A 12,372-nucleotide genomic window follows, 5' to 3' on the forward strand; every position below is an offset into this window, starting at 1 on the left:
AATATGCTTAAATTCCCGCTGTAAGTTACTCATTGGTACTAGTACACTGTCCTTGAATTATGAATTGAATAAGCACTTAGCTAAGATGAAATAATAAAATACATGCAGTAAAATAAACATCACAATGTCAGATCTACATTTTGTTCTGTGGTTAGCATAGCTTTTTAACGATCGTTTACCAAAATGATAATTAGGTCTATTATGATAATGAGGACTTGTATATGTTATATACTTGTAGTTTACCTTGTTGTAGCCACTGATGACCTGGCGGGCAAATGGATCAGGTGCCTCCAGCTGTTGTACACGGTCGGCCACATTTTGTCCACGGCTAGGAACTGCGCCGCGCCTCATTCTGGCCTCCCGATACCTCTTGGGTTTACCTGGTTGATGTTGGTTTGTTGCTCCTCTAATGATAGCTGATTCCTCAGCGAGCGGCACACTCGTCAAAACATCAGCATCTAAAGTAATAAACAACAATTCTAGCAACCATTGGACAAACCTTAATATTATATATTCTGTATGCCGGAAAGTATGAAAATTACACGCACCCTACAAAATAAGACTATTCTTCGAACTTCAATTTCAACTTAGTTTTTAGCATGTTCACAGTTGCATCATGTACACATAGTATCTTATTTTGAGTAAGTTATAATTGTATGCAGATAAACAGCAAAAGCAATTATATCATAGACAAACCTACCGATTTGCTGCATTCTTTCCCCACGACATCGCAAAATATACTCAGGGTGTTTGGAGTTCCTGTGTGGTTTGTCTCCCGGAGTAAGTACCTGCAATACAACATATACGTGGGTTTATTAGTGTATGTAGGACTATAACATGAATGACCCTTGCCTCCTCCCTCATTACCAAGTCCCATTCAAGTGTATTCATTCTCTATATACGTCGACACAGATACAATACATCCACAAGTTTGTTCAAGAACACATCAGGAACTCAATTCATTATCAATCCCCTTTAATGTGTATTTATTCTATTCGCCTGTAGCCAAAAGAAGAAAATGGGTTATATATAAGACAGCTAAGGCCAAACCAATTTAAATTGTTGGTTCTCTGAATTGCCCACTTCAGTTTTTTTTATTTGCCAAAAATCTGGTCCATAGTGCTCGTTTTTTGGCACCAGATGAGGGTTTAAAAACTCCTTGTCTTCCTAGTTGTAATTTAAATTCAACTTTATTTTAAAAACTTAAAGTGAGACAAAATTATTAACAAATGATGAGAATGTAACACATTGGAGATTGTGTCTCACCAAGGACAAATCCAGAGGGACCGGCACCTCTTTCTGGATGCATTCACCGATGAAATTTGCCTGGTCCTCGTCAAATGCACCAGAGTAATGCATTTGCCAAAGTTGTCCTATAGTGAAGAAATATGGCATTAATTCTATCCTCCTTCTTGCACAAAAAAAGTACAAAAAAGTACAAAAAAAAGTTTAGAAAAAAATTTTTTTTCTTTGAGTCATGGCATTTCCAATATACGTCTGTGTGATTTCACCAGACTTGCCAGGTTTGCAGACATGGATATCAGACAATTATATACTAATGTGCCAAAAATACATTGTATATACAACATTCTTAAAATCGCTGAGTATGGTCTATTTACGTCTGGTGGGGCATCCAGCCTCATCCCGCCCGAAGATGACGTTATGTCTGTCATTGCCTCGAATCTAAAATAAATAAGAAAAACAGGAAATAAAACGGTTAAACACAATGTCATAAAAATGTTCTCAGGTGTGGTATAGGGCAGCCAGGTGTAACAGGTAGTGTGATGTACAACAGCCAGGTGTAACAGGTAGTGTGATGTACAACCTCCAGGTGTAACAGGTAGTGCGATGCACAACAGCCAGGTGTAACAGGTAGTGTGATGTACAACAGCCAGGTGTAACAGGTAGTGTGATGTACAACAGCCAGGTGTGACAGGTAGTGTGATGTACAACAGCCAGGTGTAACAGGTAGTGTGATGTACAACAGCCAGGTGTGACAGGTAGTGTGGTGTACAACAGCCAGGTGTAACAGGTAGTGTGATGTACAACAGCCAGGTGTGACAGGTATGTCTGTGTGATGTACAACAGCCAGGTGTAACAGGTAGTGTGATGGTCAACAGCCAGGTGTGACAGGTAGTGTGATGTACAACAGCCAGGTGTGACAGGTAGTGTGATGTACAACAGCCAGGTGTAACAGGTAGTGTGATGTACAACAGCCAGGTGTGACAGATATGTCTGTGTGATGTACAACAGCTGACTGAATTTGATTACAGCTTTTCTAACGAATCAACTTCTACATTGAAAGATTTTTCATCAAAAGAAGATATAATTTTCAACCAGAGAAGGAAAAAATAAATAGCCAGATTACTCAGCCAGGCTAAATAGCATCATTGAAGAAAAAACCTACTATTCTCACCTTCTGACATTAAGATTATAATCTCTTAAAAGGCAACGCCACATTCTGCCGTAGCCAGCAGTTCTGTTGGGCCAATGAAGCTCTTGCTGTAAGCAACCATTTGCAGTTCGATTAACAGGTGCCCTAAAATTACATTAGAAGTGCCTGTAGATTCATACATGTAACTTGATCTAAGGCGTCTTCTCATTACCATACTATGAAAACAATGCAACAGGTACATGTACCATTGTTTCACTTCCACCTTTAATTTAAGGAGGTTGACAAGTGAGACAATTGAACATAAAGAGGGGCGGAGCAGTAAATAGAAAATAAGTTGAGACAAGACCTAAAAAGAGGTCTGCAGAGGGACAAAAAAAAGAGAGATGACTAGAAGGGAAAGAACTTACAGTGCAGTTTTTTGGTTACTTGACACTGGTCAGTAAAAACTGGAAATATTATGTTGACAAGTCAGACAGGGCCTGACATGGGGCCACACTACAGTGGCTAGCAAGCTGGACAATAATTGGCATTTAAAATGACAAAACTAAATTTAGAGTAGCAGAACCCTTTTTCAACTTCTACAAAATACACAAGGTAAAATATTTTACTCAGTGTAATCTAATTAATTAACAAAGAAACATTTTCTGAAATTGAGTGGTTACATGGTTAAGTGGTTACTTTAACAGACTGGAAAAGTAGTCTAATTGACTGTCATGTCTTGGCATTGAGATGTTGTCTTTGATATGGCAAATGCCACTTGACATAATCTTATCATTGCACATGGAGAAATAAGGATACATGTACAGTGACAAATAAACAAATTCTACACATATATCAAAAACTTCTACTGTTAAAGCAGACTAAAATTATGCAATGCAACTGAAATACATAAATTTCTTAGATTTGAATATGCTGAATATGAACCCACCTGAATTGCCTCACGAACTGCTGCATCAGGGTCAGTATTGTTTCTCCTGGAAAGACCCAACAGCCTAAAACTGTACCACAGTTGTCGCTCACTATAAAAAATTAATGACATTCTATCAGGTTTTTATTACTCCGTGAAGGAGGTCAGGACCTCCGGACGGAGTGTTGTGAACGGCTGATTTTTCATGTTCGCAGTCAAAACACTGGGTTCTCTTTGTGTAATCGGCATGCAATTTTATACGCCGTCTGCGGGCATGCCCGTGTTGATGCACGAATGTGTATTTTTGCCGTTGCTGCCTTCGCGGTCAATGTAATATTGCAGACGCACCCCTACAATTACGAGGCGAATTGGAATGGTCCAGAAAAACGCGTTGTTTGGAATAGCAGTGGGGGGGATGGAACTTCATGCAGATACGGGGTGGTTTTGATAAGTGGTTCCAGATGTTTTAGCCCATGCTTAAGAGATGCCAAGTTTTTTTGAAGATGTTCGCAGCCAAAACGCATTCTTCCGTACGTCGCATTTCTGTGTAATTGGGCATGTGGTGTACCATTATATCCGTGATGATGCGCGTCTTTTTATTTTCACCGTAGCAGTTTTGATATTGAAGTAAATGCAAATTTTAGAAACATCCCTACTTTTACAATCCTGTGGAATAGGCCGTAGGTTTAGGCAGTTGTCTGGTAGCAGAGGTTCTCTAAGCAGATATCCCGGGTATCTGACCGGCGTCAGTAACACTCGCGGTCCAGTCGCGCTTAATAAGTAACAGGCACGGTAAGAAGGTGGGGCTGTCTTCGTTAATAGTGACACGACCATGATAGTCCGATCTTTATGTGAATGCAATGATTGTGTGTGTGTAATCAAAATGAACTTCGAACATGAAGCACAGTATCTTTACACGCCCTGGGAGCAGTAATGGATTTAGGTCTTTTTATGTTTTATGCTTGTGACGCGCCCTCATTGTATTAACAGTTGCCTAATTATAATGTCTGCACAGTAGGTCTGGCGTTGACGCTTGGGATTGTTTTTGTTGAAATATATAAAACTTCACGGAGGATTGTCACCTATTGCTTCTTGTTATTTTTCTGACACACTAATGTTAGAAATATAGTGTATTGTAATTTTAATGTAGGTTACAAAAATTAGGTGCACAGAAACCGTTCCAGTTTTAGGTGCACAAAGGTGCATACACACACACTATTTTGTACTCTGAATGTAAATTTTTAGAAAACAGCAAGATCATATTTTATTAAATGAAACAAAAGGAAAACTGTTAGTCTGCATCACATTAAACAATAGCCTATACAGTGAAAAATAACACCTATATATTTCATTATTCCTCCTAAACAGATTATAGCCAACTACAGATGAACCTGGCCCAAATTGTATGATAGACCTGCATACATGTACTTAACATGTTAACAGCCATTACTTACTTGAGGTGAACATTGTGAAATTGTGATAAAAAAAGAGAAATTTCAGAGTACTGGTATCCTCTTCTCCAGTAGTCACGGAGAAGGTCATCCTCTGTAAGGAAATATAAATCATAGTACAGGACAGGCATGTGTGGTGAAGAAACATGGTAAACTATGCCACATTTGGAATTGATTCTGCTATGGTCACCAACAAAATAAGATGCATGGAATAGTTTTATCCAGTGACAAGCACATTTATGGGTTAAGTATAGTCGGGTAAATTATAGAAAAAAGCTAGATTTGCAAATAAATCCACAATGCTAAGAATTTGAAATTCATACGGTGCCAAGTTAGATGGATAAAAGCAAACTTGTTAGGGCTACTATTGGTCAATTTCTTTATACACTTATTACAGCTTATATAAATTTCCCAGGTGAGGAGATGGGAAAAGGTAAATATTTATTTCACAGTCATAGATTAAAAAAAGAAATATAACACATCTTAAGTTGTGTTTGATTTTTTTAAGATATTAAGGAAGATAACAAACTGCAAGGCATATAGGGAAAAAAAGCTCATAGAACTTCTTACCAGTGTCATACTGCCGAAGACAAGGAGCTGGTACAGATGTTTCCATAGCCAGGCCTTAGATCAGGAGCAAACTGAATGGCGAACCAAAATGAACTTTAATATAGAATCAAACAATATTAAACATAACTATATGTTTTATATGGAAAAAAGTCCTTACTGCATAGTAACTTGGGGCACGTTGCAGTAAAGATGTCTTTCTCAATGACTGTTAGTTTTACGTCAAGATGGTGTATTGATGGTAATGGAGGTTACTAGATGTTTTTTTTTTATAATTTGCTGGCAAAAGCTAGCTTAGTAGTTGTCATAAAATACTTATCATTAGAAAACCAACTCACCTCAAAGAGCCGTCTTTTCTTGAATTCTGCACACGTGGGAGGGGTGGGAAACCCCAAAAAAATAAGACAATTACATAAAAACACAGGAAATCTTCTTCTACTCTAAGTCTAACGTTACACTAGAACACAAAAATTATGCTGGCATGCAACGGCCGGCACGCAAGCTAGCTGTAATGTAAATACCCATAATATACGGCACGATCCTTGACCCATCAGGTCACAGGTCGTCCACTATAAGGGACCGTCCGCTAAAATAGGGGAGGGGTTGTAGGGACTAGGTGCAGCGCGCTGTGGAAGGTCCGCGGAAGAGCGCTATGGAAGGCCCTTGGCAGCGCGCTGTGGAAAGTCCGCAGAATCACGCTATGGAAGGTCCCTTGGCAGCGCGCTGTGGAAGGGCCGCAGAATCGCGCTATGGAAGGTCCCTTGGCAGCGCGCTGTGGAAAGTCCGCAGAATCGCGCTATGGAAGGTCCCTTGGCAGCGCGCTGTGGAAAGTTCGCAGAATCGCGCTATGGAAGGTATATCCCTTGGCAGCGCGCTGTGGAAGGTGCGCGGAATCGCGCTATGGAAGGTCCCTTGGCAGCGCACTGTGGAACTGTCGTTGTGGGCCTTCGTACAAAGACGACGTGCAACTTTAGCATTCCACCAATTCACCCCTAAGTCCATGTGGCCTTAAATGAACTACTTGGCACAAAATCAAACGGCGTTTCAAACCGTAAACAACTCCAGACCGCCATGGTAGGGGTCATGGCTGAGGTCACCGATCCCCTGGTACACTGTACTCTAGAACGGGCACTGTTGACAAGGTTAAATCGTTGCATCGTGTATTTTTATGATGTGATGGCCTGCTTTTTACACTCTTTGACAAATTTTACAACATGATTGAAAGAACAGGAAAGATAGCATAACACATGTATACGAATGACATACCACATGTACAGTGCATTTTACGAGCAGGCGGAATGATACATTTGTACCCTGCGCTAACTGGCGCGCGCAGAGTACATCGGCCGAAGTGTTCGGCCGCAGCGCACAGTGGCCGCAACGCACCCCGGTTCGCATCGGTTGTAGGAGAGCTCCGTTGTCAATAGTAATTTGGGCTCAAACTAGTGCGACAAAGTACTTGCAAAATCGAGATTCTTCTGTGCACGACAGCTCCGGAGGTGGAAACTGCGCATCCTGAATGGTACAAGAATACGCCAGGTTTGAGTTAATGTATTAATAAGACCTTTAAATTAGTGGTTGCATGGGTACAGGCAGAGATTTGTAATTGCTATACGTTGTTTTTGGGTAGGCCGACTACTCTGTTCTTGCATCTAAGGATTGCATTGTAAGGATTTTACGATGGCTTCAATTGGTGGGGCTGAATCGCAAGGGTTTGCAGCGGCAGTCATTCGTGGCTAACTCAGGTTACATCAATACGTACCCCATGGGAAGCCATGGGACGGTAAGGTTTATAACTACTCACACTCTGAAGAACCCTACACTTGTCAATAGGTTTTATGGTTGGTATTGTTTATAACATGCGTGTACGTGTGCGGTGTTACTCTCCACAAATAATTCCAACCGAAGCTAGGTAGTCTTGTTCACCTGGGTGGATTACACGAATTTCCTCACTCCACCCAGGTGTGAATAGGTACCTAACTTCGGTTGGGGAAAGTCGTATTGAGGTCACCTGGCGCCGAATGGCTGCCGTATAGACCCTTGCGACAGTTCCACAATAATTTGTGGAACAAATATGTGTATCATGTGTATTATTTAATTGTTGTGATTTGTCAAGATTATGTAATACACTGCATCAATTCAGCCGTATACAGGCTGCGACTGCATGGGTACTGTTTGAACAATAAAAACCATTTATTATTATTATTAAGGTAAGTTCGGAAACATGAGTTTAAGTTAAGGTCACAAATTGGGGACATGGCAGGATTCGAACCCGTAATGACCCTGATCAGATCAAAGTCCGAGTTCATGAAAAGTCCAAAGTCCGAACCTACAGCTGGTTATAGTGCATCCTCACCTCACCTCACAAGTCCCATAGCAGTCAGGTGACTGCCGTCGGGGCAACAAGGCAGTCAACAAAGCTCTTCCACCCCTGGCGGTCCTCCGCTAGACTTGTTAGCTGGTTTAAGAGTTGTCATGTCCGCCCTTTCAAGTCGCTGGTCCAAGTCCTTTGTGGACGCCCTCTCGGTCGTTCACCCTTCGCCTTCCCTTCAAGTGCATACAGGGGAGGGACCACTAAATCGCCATGCCCAGAAGTAGAAGTGTGTACACCGATATGTGGTATATTTTGGGACTTTTTACAGATGATATATTTTGGGACTTATTACCTCCATGAAATGTGTCATGAAGGTTATATTTACCTCCATGAAATGTGTCATGGAGGTTATATTTACCTCCATGAAATGTGTCATAGAGGTTATATTTTCAGTTGCGTTTATCTGTCCGTCTGTCAGTTGGTCAACAAGATAACTCAAGAACGCCTGGATGGATTGGTTTCATACTTCGTGTGTTGGTAGGGTGTGACGAAAACTAGAAATGATGAGATTTTGGTCCCCCTATTGGCTTCCCTTGGTACTGCAGCGCAACTTCCGGTTTTGATATCTCGCGATCTGGACATGCTAGGGTCATGAAATTTGAATGATAGGTAGCTCTCGTGCTTGGGAAGAAGTCACATGAGTTTGGGCCCCCTAGCGGCTTGTTCTGGAACTGCAGGATGGTTTCTTTAAAAATATTCGAGAGAGGATAACTTAACAACTGTTTGATGGATCGTCATGATTTTTGGTATGTAGGTAGCTGAAATGATGCTTGACATGATTAAAATACAATTATGCAAATCAGGATCTAATTTTCATAATTCTGCTGTATTCCATATTAGGGCTATGAAACACTTTAGACATGTAATTGAGAACAACAAGATCTTTGGTAGATATTGATTATGTAAATGAAGACCTAATTTGCATAATTAATGGAAAATTGGTACAATTTTACGGTGGTAACTGCTGTGAATCTAATACTTGCCATACTTGGAAGTTCAATTAAGGCGAACATCACTAAACATAATGTATTCAAATCAGGACCTCATTTGCATAATTTATGAGGAAACGCTAGAATAGCCTTATATCTTAAGATAACCCTGTCATTGGGCGGAGAATATGATCAAATGATATAATATATGCAAATGTGCTCTTATAATTTGCATATTGGCAGTAAAAAAATGTATAATTCGTCAGCTTGGATGGCAAACATGAGTTGGCAAAGGTATGTCAGGGGTCATACTTGCAGATAACCAACAATATCATACTAGTACGTTGTTCATGTTAAATGGTAAGGATTTCACCAGTGTGTTGTATGTTACTAGGTAGGGGCTATGTGATTAATTTGTATAAAAATTTTGCTAATGAGCAGGATTGTAAATGTAAGCCATTTATGTGATCATCACTATGCATAAGCTTTACGAAAGCACTAAACATGTCATGGAGGTATGAGATTGTCGAACTCTAGTTTCAGTTGCGTTTATCTGTCCGTCTGTCTGTTGGTCAACAAGATAACTCAAGAACGCCTGGATGGATTGGTTTCATACTTGGTGTGTTGGTAGGGTGTGACGAAAACTGAAAATGATGAGATTTTGGCCCCCCTAGTGGCTTCCCTTGGTACTGCAGCGCAACTTCTGGATTTGATTTCTCGCGATCTGGACATGCTAGGGTCATGACATTTTGATGGAAGGTAGCTCTCGTGCTTGAGAAGAAGTCATATGAGTTTGGGCCCCCCAGCGGCTTGTTCTGGAACTGCAGGGCACTTTCTGGCGAAATGTTTAAAAGCCAATAAGTCCAGACAGGAACAACATATTTTCATTATTTTTGGTGTGTAGGTAGCTGAGAGAGAGATGTACATAATTAAATGCAAATTATGCAAATGGGGACTTTATTTGCATAATTAATGAGGAAATTCTATAATTAGTGTTTTACATTATACTACTAACATACATGTAATGTATGTAACCTATGGCAGGCGGAACTTCAACAGATACTAATTATGCAAATGATGACCTAATTTGCATAATTAATGCGAAAATTCTTTGATTTCATAATGGTGAATGATGTCATACTTGGGACATCTGTAAGTTAATCAAAAGTTAACATACATCACGATGCATATATCATGTTAATGCAGGTCATTTGCACAATTAAAGAAGAAATTTACATTTACATATTAAGATCATATTTCATGGAGGTATGAGATCTCGGAATTCTAGTTTTTAGATATGTTTTTTTTTTCCTGGGAAATTGTGCTCAGAAAGTCCCAGTTTTCTGGTAAGAATGTATATTTTTAAAACACGGCCAAAAAGTGCGACCTTTTCCATAGTTTGACCTGTCATTGACCTCTAAATACTTGTTACTCTGTGTGGACTGTCCCACTTTGCCGGGGGGTGAAATCCTGGTATCATTTTAATACTGTATATCTTGTAATGTTCGTGGTGGCTTTTATTTTCACAGTTTTCGCGTTGATGACCGCTCCATCAACAAGTCATGACATCGCGAATTTCATTTGTTTTAGGTAATACTACAGCTGGATAACCAGACTATTGGGAGCCGAATTTGCCCGGGCTTTTGGCGGGAAAGCGCGAGTTGTCCTGTTGCCTGGTTCATTTTAATCATACCGCAGTGTAGTCAACTTATATAAGCGGAGGTTATTATTAGCAGACTTTGTTCATTAGCATTTTTTTCGATTTTAATAGATTATTCTTGTCCATAAGATTTTTTTTCCGTACGGGGTGGATGTTTTTCAAGGCGATCACTCAACCGACTAACATCTATTCACAGTATGTGCCTGTCCATACCAATTTCCAATCTCCTTTGTATAGTATTGAACATATAATCCAACATATAATCAGAAGACGTGATGACGGCACACTCAAGTTTTTTTTATATTTTCTTATATTAGTGCCGCAAACAACATAAGGAACATATGCAATACTCATTTTTACCTGGGCGAGGTGAGGAAAGTCATGTAAAGTGCTTTTCCCAAGGACACAAGGTCGACGGCATGTCAGGACCCGAACCCGGTACTTGGTTCATAGTTGATGAGCACTCTGCCGCTACGCCACACGATCCCACGTCGTTTGGCACGGACGTTTGTTTACTAGTAAACCAAGATGAAGATACACATGCACTTGCTTCACTCATCTAGATACATATCAGGAGAGTCTGAATAAACAAGCGCTTTGATTCTTCTCTATTGTTTTCACAACAAGAACCGCGCTATTTGATCCTTATTCTCTGTTCTCAACAAGATCCGCGCCGTGCTTAGGCATTTGAAATTAGATAAGACAATAGTGAAAGACGTACATCAATACCGACATACTGCCTCAATTGTGTACTAGCACTGCCACTATTCGTACCAAAAGACACCTGACAAATCCAGCGTTGCAGTGGGGGTAAAGACGAGGTTTGAGATAAACGTAAATGTATTTCAAAGTACTTGTTTCTAGTGTTTTTAGCATAGATTTCAATGGTTGTCCTTATGCTGGTCCCGGTCCTGGAGGTAAAATCAGATTTTTAACCTTCTTAGGCCTCGGTAAAAAGTTGTACTGTCATATTTAGGGGAGCGATGCTGATCAAATGTTTGAGTTGTATGCGTGTTTGTGTGTGTGTGTGTGTGTGTGGTTTAGCAAGATAACTCATAAAGCGTTTAAAGTATTGTCATGAAACTTGGCAAGTGGGTAGGTGTTGATAAGACCTAGGAATGATTCCATTTTGAATTGCCTGGAGGCTAGTTACGGTACTGCAGCGGAACGTCCGGATTTCATGTCTCATAATCTGGACTTGCTAGGGTCATTGAAGTTTTGATAGTAGGTAACTGTTGTATGACGTTCTGACCTTTGGACTCTATTTATCTTCGCCTACTGTTTTCAGTAGCGTTTGTGTATGTATGTATGTACATATGTATATACATGTACATATGTATGTGTATATGGTTTAGAACGATAACTCAAGAACCCTTTGATGGGTTGTCATGAAACGTAATAGGTAGGTCTTCAAGATACTTAGAAATGATTAGATTTTGCCCCCCCCCGGCGGTTTTTCTAGGTACTGTAGCAGAACTTCTGGCTTTAATATCTCGTGATCTAGAAACGGTCACAAATTTGGAATGTTAGATAGTTCTTGGGCTAGTGAATAAGTGTCATCAGTTTGGACCCTCTAGCAGCTTGCTATGGAACTGCAGGGCAGGTTCTTAAAGAATATTCGAGGGAGAATAACTCAATAACCGGCTGACGGATTGTCATGATTTTCAGTACGTACGTAGCGTAAGTGATTCTTGAGATAATTAAAGATTATGCAAATCGGGAGGTACTTTGCATAAATGATAAGAAATTTCTATAAATCTGCTGTATTTCATAATACGCCTATGGAACCCTTAAGACATTTAATTGGCAATGGCGGGTACATCAGAATGTATGAATGTAAATGAAGACCTTATTTTCATAATTAATGGAATAATGCTGTAATTTTAATAGCGATAACTGCCAGACAGTTCATACTTGCCGTTCACCTTTTGGAGTTCATCCGCGGGCATCGCGTCCTTATTTGCATAACTTATAAGAAAGTGCTAGAGTGGCCTTCTCTGTTACAATAAGGCTGTCATTAGGTGGAAAATAAAGGGTTAGAATGCGCCGCCCCGAAGGTGAGGCATTGTGAGATAATCCCTGTGAGATA

General features: G+C 40.2%; 1 long non-coding RNA gene across 1 annotated transcript; it reads right to left on the bottom strand.

Moving 5' to 3' along the window:
• Positions 1-1,163: 1,163 nt before the first annotated feature.
• Positions 1,164-5,690, bottom strand: LOC109480843. The gene is made up of 5 exons (XR_002140860.1): positions 5,659-5,690; positions 5,324-5,394; positions 4,757-4,847; positions 1,620-1,683; positions 1,164-1,373 (listed from the first exon to the last, which is right to left on the bottom strand). It is a non-coding gene; the product is annotated as an uncharacterized LOC109480843 (long non-coding RNA).
• Positions 5,691-12,372: the final 6,682 nt, after the last annotated feature.

The sequence above is a fragment of the Branchiostoma belcheri genome, unplaced genomic scaffold (genome assembly GCF_001625305.1).
Source record: "Branchiostoma belcheri isolate BF01 breed outbred unplaced genomic scaffold, Haploidv18h27 scaffold522, whole genome shotgun sequence".
Lineage (NCBI taxonomy): Eukaryota > Metazoa > Chordata > Leptocardii > Amphioxiformes > Branchiostomatidae > Branchiostoma > Branchiostoma belcheri.